Source organism: Pongo abelii, chromosome 4, assembly GCF_028885655.2.
Source record: "Pongo abelii isolate AG06213 chromosome 4, NHGRI_mPonAbe1-v2.0_pri, whole genome shotgun sequence".
In the NCBI taxonomy this organism is placed as follows: domain Eukaryota; kingdom Metazoa; phylum Chordata; class Mammalia; order Primates; family Hominidae; genus Pongo; species Pongo abelii.
The window spans coordinates 170,643,002-170,656,530 of record NC_071989.2 but is presented as its reverse complement, the minus strand read 5'-3'; the positions used below and the strand labels follow the sequence as shown (position 1 = coordinate 170,656,530).

Genomic DNA, 13,529 nt, shown 5'->3' with positions numbered 1-13,529 from the left:
AAGAAAGGCTAAGCTGCAGTCTTACCACTTTCTACCTTCATCCTCCCCCTCCCCCAGACACACACTCCAAACGTTACCATCCCATGCCACCTATATCAAAGACTAAGTTGAGTTTTCGTGTTCAGAATGGGAAAGACCCCTACACCAGAGGGCATTTCACCAGCGTCCACTGGAAAGGGGAAAACAGGCGATTTTGCAGCCAGGACAAGAGCGTGCCTTCCCTAGGATGATGGAACAGTGAGACAGGTTTTCCGTCCCAGCGTCTTAACTTTAGATGATGGCCCCCGACGCCCCTCCCCAACTCACCCCAGCCCCCCCTTGCAAATAAATAAATAAATAAATAAATAAAGACCAAAACAACATGCCACCACCCACCCTGCGGAATACATTCAAATATGCCTAAGAAAGAGGAGAAGAAAAGAAGAAAGACAGCGGAAAAAAAAAATAATGCTCTTATATTGCTGCGGTTTCACCCTGAAAGAAAAACATTTCGTTGTTTCTACCTGCTGTGGGATCAGGCTCCTGTCCTGCTCGCTCTCTTGCTCGCTCGCTCTCTCTCCTTCTTCTCTCTCTCTCTCCCCCCCCCATCTCCCCCCGCCCCCCCGACTATAACATTCCTGTCTCTCCAGCTAGGAAAAGCCACGTTCAAAGCTCTGTCTGTGTATCGTGGTCCAAAGTCGCACTTACCTAAGGCCCCCTCTGGACACAGGATCTCTTAAGACCGGGGAAAAGTCTGGGAGAGAGAATCGTGGAGAGACTGGAGCCAGCGCGAGTCTGCGAGTCCGAGTCCGGGCGCGCCGGAGCAGAGGGGCGTCCTCGCTCTGCCTCTCACTCACTTGGTCTGAGCCATCATGGACTCTGCGTGCTCCTTTGCTAAAGATTTCACACCCAAATTTGCTTCCCAATATCCAATCTGCAGCTATACAACAAAAGATTTCTCTTTACCAAGACAGTAGTAATACGTCCCAGGGCAAACCGGATGTGAAATAGGCGGTGACTTCATGCCAGAGAGATTTTATTTTAGAAAGGAAGGTGGTACCAGCCTCTGGATCTGGAGACCAATCCGCCCATTTTTTATATGCAGCACAATTTAACTTGCACCACTCTGGCCCTAATCCCCTTCTCTCTAGCTGCAGGCTCAAATCCTTCTACAATCTGCTGCAAGCTTCTCTTTTTGGGGGGAGCGGCAATGGGGGAGGGAAGGGTAGAAAGGGTGAGAGACATACGGACTGCACTTAGAGTCTTTTCACAGTTGCAATTTATGAACACCCGATTTTAAGGTGAGCCCATTAAAAATACAACTATTTAGTGCAACTATTCTACCTTTGATCAAATATTAAACCACTGCCTGCATATGAATGAACGCAAGCTCTGAAACAGGGAGATGCAGGGTTACACGTGTGGCGAGAGCACTCGTCTCGCCTCTCTCCCTCACACACACACTCCCACACATATGTCTAAGTCCCCGTGTCTTGCAGAGTCACGAATGGTGACGGATGGTAGGAAAGAGTTCTGGCAGGTAGGAAATTGGCTACTGGATTTAGAGAGTCTTTCTCACTTTCTCAGGTTGGGAGCGCTTTCCACCCCACCTTCTTCTGTAGCTTAGAGGACAGCAAGAACACCCTCTGGAACCGGGTTTTTACCTTTGGAGGCAACTGTTTGTCTATGTTATCATGGAGAAAACGCAAGCGCCGTTACCTCTGAATTGTGCTGGGTTCCTGGACGAAGAAAATTTAAGTAATAAATCACTCCGATCATTTCTAGGTTTGAGAATCATATCTCCATTTCCGGAATCATTCCTTTGCCTCGAGCTCCATCATTCTCGGATTAGGAAAATGGGAGAGGGAGAGGAGGAATTTTTAGAAGTCAGGACGAAATCCGCATCTACTTTTTTCCCCCTCTTCTCCGGCCTCTTCTGTTACCCTCCCTGGTAGCTCACCACCCACAAATAATTATACACTAGGAAAGGGGGGTGTGTTTCAACATCAGTCTAACTAAATTTCCAAGGAATCAGGGATGACTTGGTTTCCTCCTCGGATTTTGTGAATGGCTGTTTGTAGCAGAGAGGGGATGGGTGCTGTCTTCCGGGGAGCGCTTACTAAGACCTAAATCACTGGGAGCTGTCCCTTCAGCACTTTCGTCCAGTTATGGCAGGAGGTGCTGAAAAGGTGAGGTGCCCCATGCAATGCTTCTGGTGGATAAGGTCTGAGCTTTGATAAGCTCACTGGTCATTTTCTCCTAGTGAGTTCCTAGCAGGGAAGACGTTTCAGATGGGGCGGAGCCTGAGCAAGTGAAGAAAAAAATCTGAGTAGCCAGTCCATAACCACTTTGGGGTTTCTGATTCTACAAGTGCTTCTTGACCTTGTGCAGCAATGCAATCAGCTTAATGATTAAAACTTAAATAAGGTGATTGCAATAATAAGGACTATAAAATTAAAGACCACGTTAGCGGTTGGGCTTGGTTACCTTCTGAGTTTTGTGGTCAAGTGTCAACTGGGAAGTGATTTTAGAGATAAACTTTCGGAAGAGAGATTTGAAGATTATGTTAAGATAGCCCTGTTTCTGAGCAGTAGTTAATTGCCTGTTATGTTCAGATATAATAAATGCCAATGTATTCTTAAAGATATTCGCTGAAGAAACATCACAGCTTCCCTATGTGTCATTACCCAATTTTTATTTACTTATCCATTGATTAATTGATTTATTGAGCGGTTTTGAGAATAAAACTGAATTTAATGAGATTTATAATTAATAATGAAATCCCGAGTTAACGATTAGAAAACATTATTCTTTTACTTCATCTACAATGCAATTCCACAGTTTTGTCTTGTTTTAATGAAAGTCAACAGTTATAAAAATCTGAATTTCTAGTGTTCTCCTGGCTAAACTGTTGCAGGTCCTTTTACAATCTTCTACAAATTGAAAATAAATTTATATACTTTATCTAATGAAGCACAACCAAATCACTCTACTGATTTTGATTTTGCAAACACTGAAGCTTCACTGAAGCTTCATCATGTGAACAATAGTCTCAGAGCAATGCCAATTACATTCTGCTTCAGATTAAAAAAATTTATGTGACTATGAAACAGGATACAATTGCACAGCATTTTCATACATTTAAAGAAATAAATATTAAATAATTTGGGGGCTATAGTGTGTATATGGAAATGGAAATACCTATACTATGATTCTCTCTTTAAAATACAATACTCACAAGGTAGATTTTACTAGATGATTCTCTATGAATATCAGCTTGAAATATATATATGCATGTATGTATACATACACACATACATGTAATTTGCTTTAAGACATCTATATTTTTCATAAATTGTGAGTGTTTAAAAATATTGATACTTTAATACTCCAAAACATCAATTGATACTCTAATTATGGGTGTGTTTACTGTGTTCCATCTGAGATGTCATTAATATATGCACATACTACCATAAAATATAATAAATTAATGACAAGAAAATACTTACTTTATATTGTGTTTTTATATTAAATATTTTATATAATTTTTGATATTCTTGTGTTTTGCTTTAGCCAGAATAAACCACTTCAAACTATGTGTGCATATAATGATGTCAGTTTTTTTAAATGGTAATAACTATGGTGTTTAATATTCTTAGATGTTTACTTGGTGCCAAGTAATGTGAAAAGTAATTTTCATAATAATTCAATTTGATTCTCAAAATGAGTCTCTATGAGAGATGGTCTTAATATTTCTGTTACACAAATCATTCAGTAAATTGTAGACTAGAGAGATCAAAAGACTTGCCTAAGGTCACACAGCTAGTGAATATCCACACTAAAATGCAAATCCAAATGCTCTGACTTCAAAGCCTATTCTCTTAACCACACTTCTACATTACTCTCTTTCCTTACTGTGAGACTGTGAGCTCATAGTAAAATCTTTTTCATTCATTTTATATCCATGCTTGACCATCTGTATATCAGTCACATAAAACTCATCTCTGAATATTTATTATTATTTATTCATGGCAAGAGTTTTATTTTGATGATCCAGGACATCCAACTGCAACATAGAATCAGGCTTAATTTAGTATTTCAGAGATTTAAGCTACTTTTCTTTTGTCTCATGAGGCTGGTGGCCAAGACCCTCCGAGCAGTTACAAAGTCTTGGCAGAAAGAATTTGAGGTCAAATCTAGAACCAGGGATCCTAGGGATGCCTAATAACTCTATCTCCAGTGCTGCAGTCTGGTACATTTTGCTTTTCCTGTCAATTTTAAATGGCAGGAAGCCCTGACCTAATTGATGAAGTGGTGCTGATTCTATTCAACAGAGAAATGTTTTTACTTTCTTTAACTAAATGTGAACCAAATGAGAAAAAAATAGCAAGAGTGTTCTCACTTATTCAGTGTGTCTTTTTATCGTTTACAAAATAATGTAGGGTGAAGGAAAAGAAATAAGTAAAAATAAAAAAATATCAAATAAACTTTCGTTGAAACTCAGAACAAATTGATCTTTTAAAGTGTATTTGAATGGCTCAGATATATACAATGAAATTGTGTTTTAACATTATACATTATATATATGAATATTTATATGGAATATTTCATTACACTCATTTAAGTAGTCCCACTTTTCTAATTCGTCTGTATATAATACAGACCACCATGTTTAATTGACTATACTAGCATATCCAGAGGGATGTCTCTTCTTTTATAAATGACATTGAAATAATAGCTCAGTAGGAGTAAAAGAAAATAAATGTGGTTTAAGTAATAGGTTATTTTTTTGTACCTTAATCTAGACATCTTTGTCTTCTGGGTTATTTAGACAAATTGTATTTCCCAGGCTGGAAGTCTCGTTTGGTATTTCAGCATACAGAGAAACATGGTAAACATAGCAAAAACAAAATTTATGTATATTTGAGTCATAAGTGTTTGGCACTCTAGTGGAACTTAGAGATTGTTTGCCCCAACCACTATGACAGGTCACAAACCTTACGTAATTTTTCACATGATCTTTACAGAAATAGAACCCAGGTTAGCATGGCACAGTAAATGATTATGCATGAATATATACTTGAAGTCACAGATGTTTCAGAACTGTAAGGCCATGGGCACATTGCTGAACTTTTCCGAAGTTTTCAAATGAAGTAATGATATCTTATAAGCTGGTGGTGGCATCACATAGGAAAACAAGTGTGAATCAGATAGCCCTCTTGTGTGACACCTAATAGACATCTAATGAATGCCAATTTTCCTCTCTTTTTTCTTGCCATAAAATTATTCTTTTCTCTGCATTTTAGTGCATTATCTACAGCGTGTTTAAATAACTAATAATACTGATAGTATTGTCAACATTTTGCATACTGTTGAAATAAAATTATCACTTAGACAGGTAGTGGGAAAAACTAGCTCCTGTGCCATCTTAATCCTAGGCCCATGTTTTTATTTTTAAGATGTTGAGTCGGGGAAATTTTCACTACATGGGCCTTGGGCATAGAGTATTTTACATACATGTTAAACCAGGAACATTTGAAGAGAATATAATACAGGATATAGCCAACCACAGCAAATGTTCGAACCATAGCTAGTACAGTCAACCACAGGCTTCCCAAAAGATACATTTACATTATTTTTCCATAAGATGCAACAAATACTCATCAGGAATAAAAATATGTATGTGAGAATCAGAGTCTATTTAACAGTTATGTAAGCAGGGCACTATCCAATTTTCCTCTTTTGGCAGTTTTCAGTTTATCAGCAACTCAAATGTAACCCAGATTCACCCATTTTCTTTCAAAGACTTTTCTTTTCACAGATGTCTAACCCATCAACCCAAGAAGGTAAATGCAGATTTATTCAGCGTTAGGAAAAATGATAATAAGCTGATAATTAGAAACAATTATTTATTTTAAAAGTTCAAATAACATATAAATTATTTTTGAAATCCTTGAAGAAGAATTTTTTGACTCTCCAAATAAAATTGGTAACACGATGACTAATGTAAGTCAGGAGGGAGGTAAGAAAATAAATATAATTTATTAAAATGCTGTCACAACTCTCTAGATTAAATACTTTAAAATGCTGTATCCCATATAACTTGATTGAGGAAACATGCAATTTAAAAAAAATTTTTAGCTAAAACCAGGCATTCAGGATGTTTATGTGTCTCCTTTGGTAAAATTAAAGTGCATAAATATATGCACACACATAGTCTATATGTAAACTCCTTTTAAACCATAAGAATGTATGTTTACTTATGTTTTTCTTTGTTAAAGTTAACAGAATGAATACATATTCAATCAGTAACAACGACTAAGTGTCTATCATGCAGAAAGAAACATAGATCTAAGTGAGAGAATCAACTTAGAGAGATTATATATCACAAATAATGAAAACCATTAGGCATGTTTGTAGCAAGAAACTGCATTCAGCTTATTCACAACTTGCTGGCATGTTAGGATATGTCTAGTTGAAATATTTGAAGAGTTTAATGTGGTATCATTATCCTGCTGGACAGCTGCATTTACATATTTGTTTGAAATCATAAAACACAAAAAAATGACATCAACATTAAAGCAGCATTTAAAAAATCATTCATCATGCCCTGAATGGCCATAGGATTTGTGGAAAGGATATGAAATGGAAGGATTTACTAGAATAAAGATCAAGAATTAAGACACTAATACACCGTCTGTTCAATAGCTCCCAATTCTTGATGTTTATAATAATTGTGTTGTGTGGAATGAAATAAAAACAAATTTGTGGATATAGATGCACTTTTATTATGGCTGTACATAAATATCTCCAGACATAACTAGTGCCCTTGTGTTAAATGTAGAAAATGGATATAATTATATTTTTACTATAATTTACAACTACACAAAAGCATCTCTCTTAACCTAACCCATTTCCAATTTTGCTTATAATAACATACACCAAGATTTCTCTGTAGAGAAAATTTCATAGCCTCTCCCTTCCCTCTCTCTATGTATACATATAGAGAGATATAGATATGTAAATATAGATATAGATATCTATTTGTCTATAGCTATATAAACACTATCCTAGTTATCAATATCCATATCTCTATATCAATATTGATATCTATACTTCTAAATTGATACTGATATCTTTACCTCTCTCCAATCTCTCTCTCTCTCTTTTGACCTAAATAAACTTTGACAGAGAGAGAGAGAGAGAGAGAAAGAGAGACAGAGAGAGAGAGTGTCCGCTTTGGTAGGGAGAAATCAAGAGTTTTAAAAATGAGTAATATTCACATTTCAGTAATTATATATCAATGATAAGCTCATACAAATCTCAGAAATGTGGACTGACCCCTATGAAAACTTGGGATTTGGCCCAGAAAGCATGCTCTGGATGAATAAATAGATGTTCAAGACCAGCCTGGCCAACATGGTGAAAACCTGTCTCTACAAAAAATACAAAAATTAGCTAGGCGTGGTGGCACATGCCGGTAATCCCATCTACTCAGGAGACTGAAGCAGGAGAATCACTTGAACCTGGGAGGTGGAGGTTGCAGTGAGCCGAGATCACGTCACTTCACTCCAGCCTGGGTGACAGAGCAAGAAAGATTGTCTCAAAAAAAAAAAAAAAAAAAGAAAAGAAAAAATAAATAAATAAGTAAGAATTGAGTGGGTTTTTCTGCTTGTGACTAACCACATTCAACATTGGAATTTCAACATAAAGTTGGCCACCTTTAAATTTTATTTAAGGAAAGAGAAAAAATAACTCCCAAATAACAGTCCCTTCCTCATAAAAAAAGTTTAGTTATTATTTAGTAGCTATAATATACCTGACACCCTACTAGTTTTGTTGTTGTTGTCGTTGTGGCTTGTATCCCACATAATATTTGTAATTGCATTCTTATAAAGGTGCTGTTTACAGATAGGGAACCTATGTTCAATAAGATTAATAGACTTTTCTAAAGACACATGGCTTATAAGTCAGAATCTGGATTTGAATGTAGATATAGATTTTGTGGCTTCCAGAAGTTCCTGATTATAAGGCAGTGAAGGTAAATCCCTCCACATAGCCTGGGAGTATAACTGTAATGAGAGGCTGTTGATACTGTTTCTGATCACAAATATCTGCAGCAATGAAATGTAGTTATTATGAATTATTAATAATTAAATATTCAGGCCAGGTGCAGTGGCTCACACCTGTAATCCCAGCACTTTGGCTGGCTTAGGTGGGTGGATCACTTGAGGTCAGGAGTTCAAGACCAGCCTGGCCAACATGGCGAAAATCCACCTCTACTAAAAATATAAAAATTAGCCAAGCATGGTGGCACATGCCTGTAATCTCAGCTACTCAGAAGGCTGAGCCAGGAGAATTGCTTGAACCTGGGAGGTGGAGGTTGCAGTGAGCCAAGATCTCACCATTGCACTCCAGCCTGGGCCACAAAAGGGAAACTTCGTCTCAAAAAAAAAGCAAAAAAATATATATATATATTTTTTTTAGGAAAGCTGCCTAATGTAGTATTAAAAAAAGAAATTTGGAAGCAAAACTGTCCTTTTTTTCTAGGTAGATTATTTACAGATGTTAAGTTGGGCCACTTCTTTGAACTTTAGTATCTTTATTTGTAATAGAGATTTAATAATTTCATTTTACATGGAATATTCATGAAATAATACCTGTAAAGTAGTTAGCAAATTAAAATATTCTCAACAATTGATAAGTATGGTTATTGTTAACACAAGCATTACAGTGTAACAGTCTATGATAACAAGTAACTTTTTCTAGTATAATTCTTAGCTTTTTGAATAATAAAATTAAGATTTTTGCCTATGGCAACCAATTCATTTGAGGCTTTGCAGTTGAACCACCACACTCAAACTCAGCCAAAATTTATCAAATACCAGACTGACCACTTGTATTTTTTTCATCATATGGTTGAGGCCTGAAGCAAGGAAGAATTGGCATTTACAAGGAAAGTGAATTCATTATTTTAGAGAAACTCAACTCAGCAGGCGGTAGGACCAAAGACAAAATGCTTAAGGCCCAAGCTATTGTTAAACTCAACCTTAGCACCACAACAGGAAGAAAAATATTCTTTCTCCATCCAACTTCTGCTAAAGTATTTTTACTAACAAGACAATAAGGTTTAGAGAAACGAAGAAAGGAAGAAAGAGAGAAAGAGAGAAAGAAAGAAAGGAAAGACGGAAAGAAAGGAAAGATAAAGAAAGAAAGAAAGGAAGAAAGAAAGAAAGGGAGGAAGGGAAGGAAAGAAGGAAGGAAGGAAAGAAAGAAAGAAAGGAAGGAAAGATAGAGAAAGAAAGAAAGAGAGAAGGAAAGAAAGAAAGAAGGAAAGAAAGAAAAAGAAAGAAAGAAAGCAGGCAGGCAGGCACGAAGGAAGGAAAGAAGGAAGGAAGGAAGGAAAGAAAGAAAGAAAGAAAGAAAGAAAGAAAGGAGGGAGGGAGAAAGGGAGGAAGGGAAGGTTTTAAAATTCAAATCAAATAAAATGGAATTCAAAACAAATGGAATGAAAAACAATCAATAAGAAATTAAAGGAAACTAACCTATGCTTGCCATGTTTTACATGTTTATTAACAACTGGAGTAGGTATTGCTGAAGCAAAAAGCAATTTACAAAACATCAGAAAGGAATACCGAAAAAGAAGCCATGTCGTTTGGATTCAGCAAATTCTGAAATGAAAAGCAACTTTTACTAGACAAAGAAAGAATCAGGGATTGCTATCATAGAGGCTCGTTTTTATACCATATTTTTGTTCTATTTATTTTTTAGAATATTCTAGCAAGCAAATTCACTCTATTATGAATCAAGTGAATCATATCAATGTTCTTAAATTCAAATTAAACACAAAAATCAACTATGATTGCATTGAAGACAAAACAAAACATTTTGTTTTGTTTTATAATTTCTATATAGACCAATTTGAGTTAAAAGTTTGTACTTTTTCTAAACTATCAAAGTGAAATAAAGTCAAAACTTAGAAACAGTAGCTGAGAATTAAGAACTGGAATGATGTTCTGTTCTTATCCTTCATTATTAGTTTTGTGAACTATGTTAAAATCCTATAGCTACTCTTTGTATGACCTTGGGAGACTTGATACCTCTAGGAAAACTAGCTATTTCACAGATTGAACAGTCCTAAGTCAGTCTGACAGCCATATGTTTAAATTATGATTTCAGTGCCTGGAGAAAATTTTGTCAGGCTCCCAAACAAGTCAGCGAATTCAGTAGAATTGCCCTGTGGCTTTGGAGGAACATGGTTGGGGAAGGTTAGTCAAGGTTCAGAAAGCTTTTGTCAGAGTCTTAAAGAGGGCTCAAATACAAGCCCTGTTTTCAGATAGAAGGGCATCTGCTTCCCATATATATGCTCATGGAAGGCCCCATTAATTCCAAAAACAAACAAACAAACATTACAAGATGGGGCTACTTCTTATGTTTCCTAAAATCAACGTGTAATTTACTCTGAAAAGTATATAAAAACAGAAGAAAATTAAAAAAACAAAAAACAAAAGATGAACTAATATCTCCCCTGATAAGAGCTTGTGAAGTACCAGGAAAATGTAGAGGGAAAAAGAGGAACATTTTAGTATAAGATTTGTATAAACTTTACAGTAACTCCTCTACAACAACAATGCATGAGTACAGGTAGAGAATGTGGTTGTAAAATTTGAAATTGTAGTCACAAATTCTGTTCTCATTCTTTCCTTTTGAAAGATAATTTTCACTCTAAGGTTGCTCTTCTATTAAAGTATATTAATGCAGATGTAAAAAATAAATATAGTTCTCAGAGTTCAGCATGTCAGATGTCAAGGAAAACTAAAATTTTACATAACAGTTTAATCAATATGACTCCTAGAAAATATAAGTAGTTATTTCTTTATCACATTTTTTATTTGAAGAAGCCTCAGTAACTGTCGTTTGTACTCATCATTGTTTTTATCTAGTTTCCAAATCTAAATCCAAATTTGAGATTTCCTCATTGAGCGGCACACTATATTAAAAGGACATGCCTGTTCAGGCAAACTTTCTCCTGCCCATTTGAAGAATTTATACCTACACATGTGTACACTAACTTGCAGTTTCCAAAATTTATTGTATACATCATCTTTAAAAATACACTGAATAAACTGATCAGATTATTTTTAGAACTAGTTAAATCAATCCAGAAGTTCTCTGAAGGAGTTAATGTGAGCAAAACCAACAAATCAAGGCATAGAGATTTTACCAGATATAAAAATATACATGAAGCTATAGTAAATAGTAAATAAAACTCAATAATTCTGGCACAGAAAGACTTGCACAGCTATAATCACAATGAAGAATCCAGGAAAGGACTCATGCATAATCAAGAAATTGTATATGAAAAGGAAGCTTTCTAAAGCAGTGTAATTTATTATTTAATACATGGAAAAGGATTACAGACATTATAATAAAATAAAACAAAAACACAAGTAAACAAAAACATTAAAATTAAATTCACACCCTCAAATAGAAATAAAAATGATTTACTGGTGAAAGAAGGAACCTACAAATATCCTATGCATTAATGAAATCAATTTAAAAAAATCAGATAATGCACATAAAAATGAGAACACAGGACAAAACAACAGGTCAACAAGGAAATTTCACCAGTGGCCAATAAACATGAGAGAAGATATTCAATTGCAATTGCGATCATAGAAACGCAAACTAAAACAACTTGATGTCACAGTTATCAGACTAATGAAAACTTTTTTAAAAAATGATGCTATTCAGTATTTATTTGAGTTGTTGGTAGTAAAAATGGCAATCTGTTCGTGGCTATCAAATTATCAATATACTGTATATAAATTTTAAATCAGTATCCCAGTTCTAGAAATCCATTCTACAGATACTTGAATGCAAGTGTGGCAGAGTATAAGCATATGGAAGTTTAATGTAGGATTAATGCAAATGCTTTTAAAATCAGAGCCATATTAAATGTCTGAGAATAGGAAAATAGTTGAATAAATTTTGGTATGTTCACATCATGAAATTAAATGAGCATTTAAAAAATGAGGTATATATTTATCCATTGTCGCAAAAAGATATTTTCACAGTTAGCTGATTCAATGAGCAAAGATCTAAATAGTATTATTCGTATTTTACAAAATATATATAATATACAAGATAAAGTATAGGTCTAAAATGAATATGCAATGATGTGCATTTCATATACGTAAAACTATTGACATGAATTATCTCTTTCTATTTTATCCTTTACATATGGTATGATTTTTTGTGAGTATATATATATATATATATATATATATATATATATATATATATATATATCTTTTGTAAAAACTTTTCAGGAAATAATAACAAAAGAAAAAGAAAATAATGACATTTAGATTCCTAGATACAGAAGACATAAATCAATGCCACCCAGAGTTCGCTTAAAATCCCAAAGTCTGAACTCTAGGTTTACAAAGACAGGTTTGTTATAATTATCACCTAAGAAGAGTTGGGTTCTCAAAATTGTTGCGATTTCATTCACTTCTAGAAGTTGAAAAGGAAGTGGAAGCATAGTGCTAGAAGCTCATACTCACTTTCTTTGTCTTCCTAATTATATAGCCATCCAAGAGTAACACTTCTCTTCAGTAATAAGATAGTTCAGAATCTTACACATTTTTCCAGATAACATGCTTAGAGGTCTACTGTAAATTCAACAACAAATGATTGGAAATAGAAACTGTCAGTCAACTAAAGAGATATGTTTGAGTAAGAAAAACTGTCTAATGCACATTATAAATAACAAATCACTTTTGCAATGTTACTTATATGTAGACTTTCCTCCTCCTCCTCCTCCTCCTCCTTCTTCTCCTTCTCCTTCTCCTTCTTCTTCTTCTCCTTCCTCTTCTTCCTTCTTCCTTCTTCTTCATCTTCATCTTCATCTTTGTCTTTGTCTTCTGCTGCTTCTGCTTCTTTTGTTGTTATTGTTTCAGGGAGAAATTGTTTTGTGTTTCTACATACCGTAGGGAACATATGTTTGTGCATGTTAGTAGCATATTTATGGAAACTAGAGTACTTTGTCTACTTTGCTGTCTCTACACTTTGGAACTCTTCACTAGTTGTGTAATTCTCATAGCTTCATTGTTAAATGAACCCCTCTTATTCTCTGTGTCGAAGGATGTTTACATTTGGCTCTATAGTTTTGCACAACAGTTATGTAAGTAATCAGCTCCAAAATTCCATCAAGGATACTCTTTCTCTCATTTGCAAATATTTTGTCCCACACAGCCTCAGCAAGGAGAGTAACTTTTAAACTGAAGAATAAATTTAAATGTCTCAAGTTCCTTTGTTTTCACCCCTACATAATGTACCACATCCATTCAGTGTTTCTGGAGACATAAATGGTTAACTTCATGGTCAAGAAAAAAGTATCTCTTCTTTATATCATTCTAAAAAGAAATACAACAATTTTTCCGTATATGAATATACATTTAGGACATCCCTTAATATATTCTATGAGTTGAGAGCATAGGTTTCTGTCTAATGAACAAAGAATCAGGTTAAGTCATCAATAATAT

General features: G+C 35.0%; 1 protein-coding gene across 2 annotated transcripts in view; it reads right to left on the bottom strand.

The window, feature by feature from the left end:
* The window catches only part of GABRA1 (gamma-aminobutyric acid type A receptor subunit alpha1), a 51,502-nt gene extending 50,718 nt beyond the window's left edge, over nt 1-784 (bottom strand). The window contains 1 exon segment of one of the 2 annotated variants that reach the window (NM_001135440.1): nt 688-784. The gene's annotated coding sequence lies outside the window, so the exon portion shown is untranslated. 2 annotated transcript variants of the gene reach the window in all.
* Nucleotides 785-13,529: the final 12,745 nt, after the last annotated feature.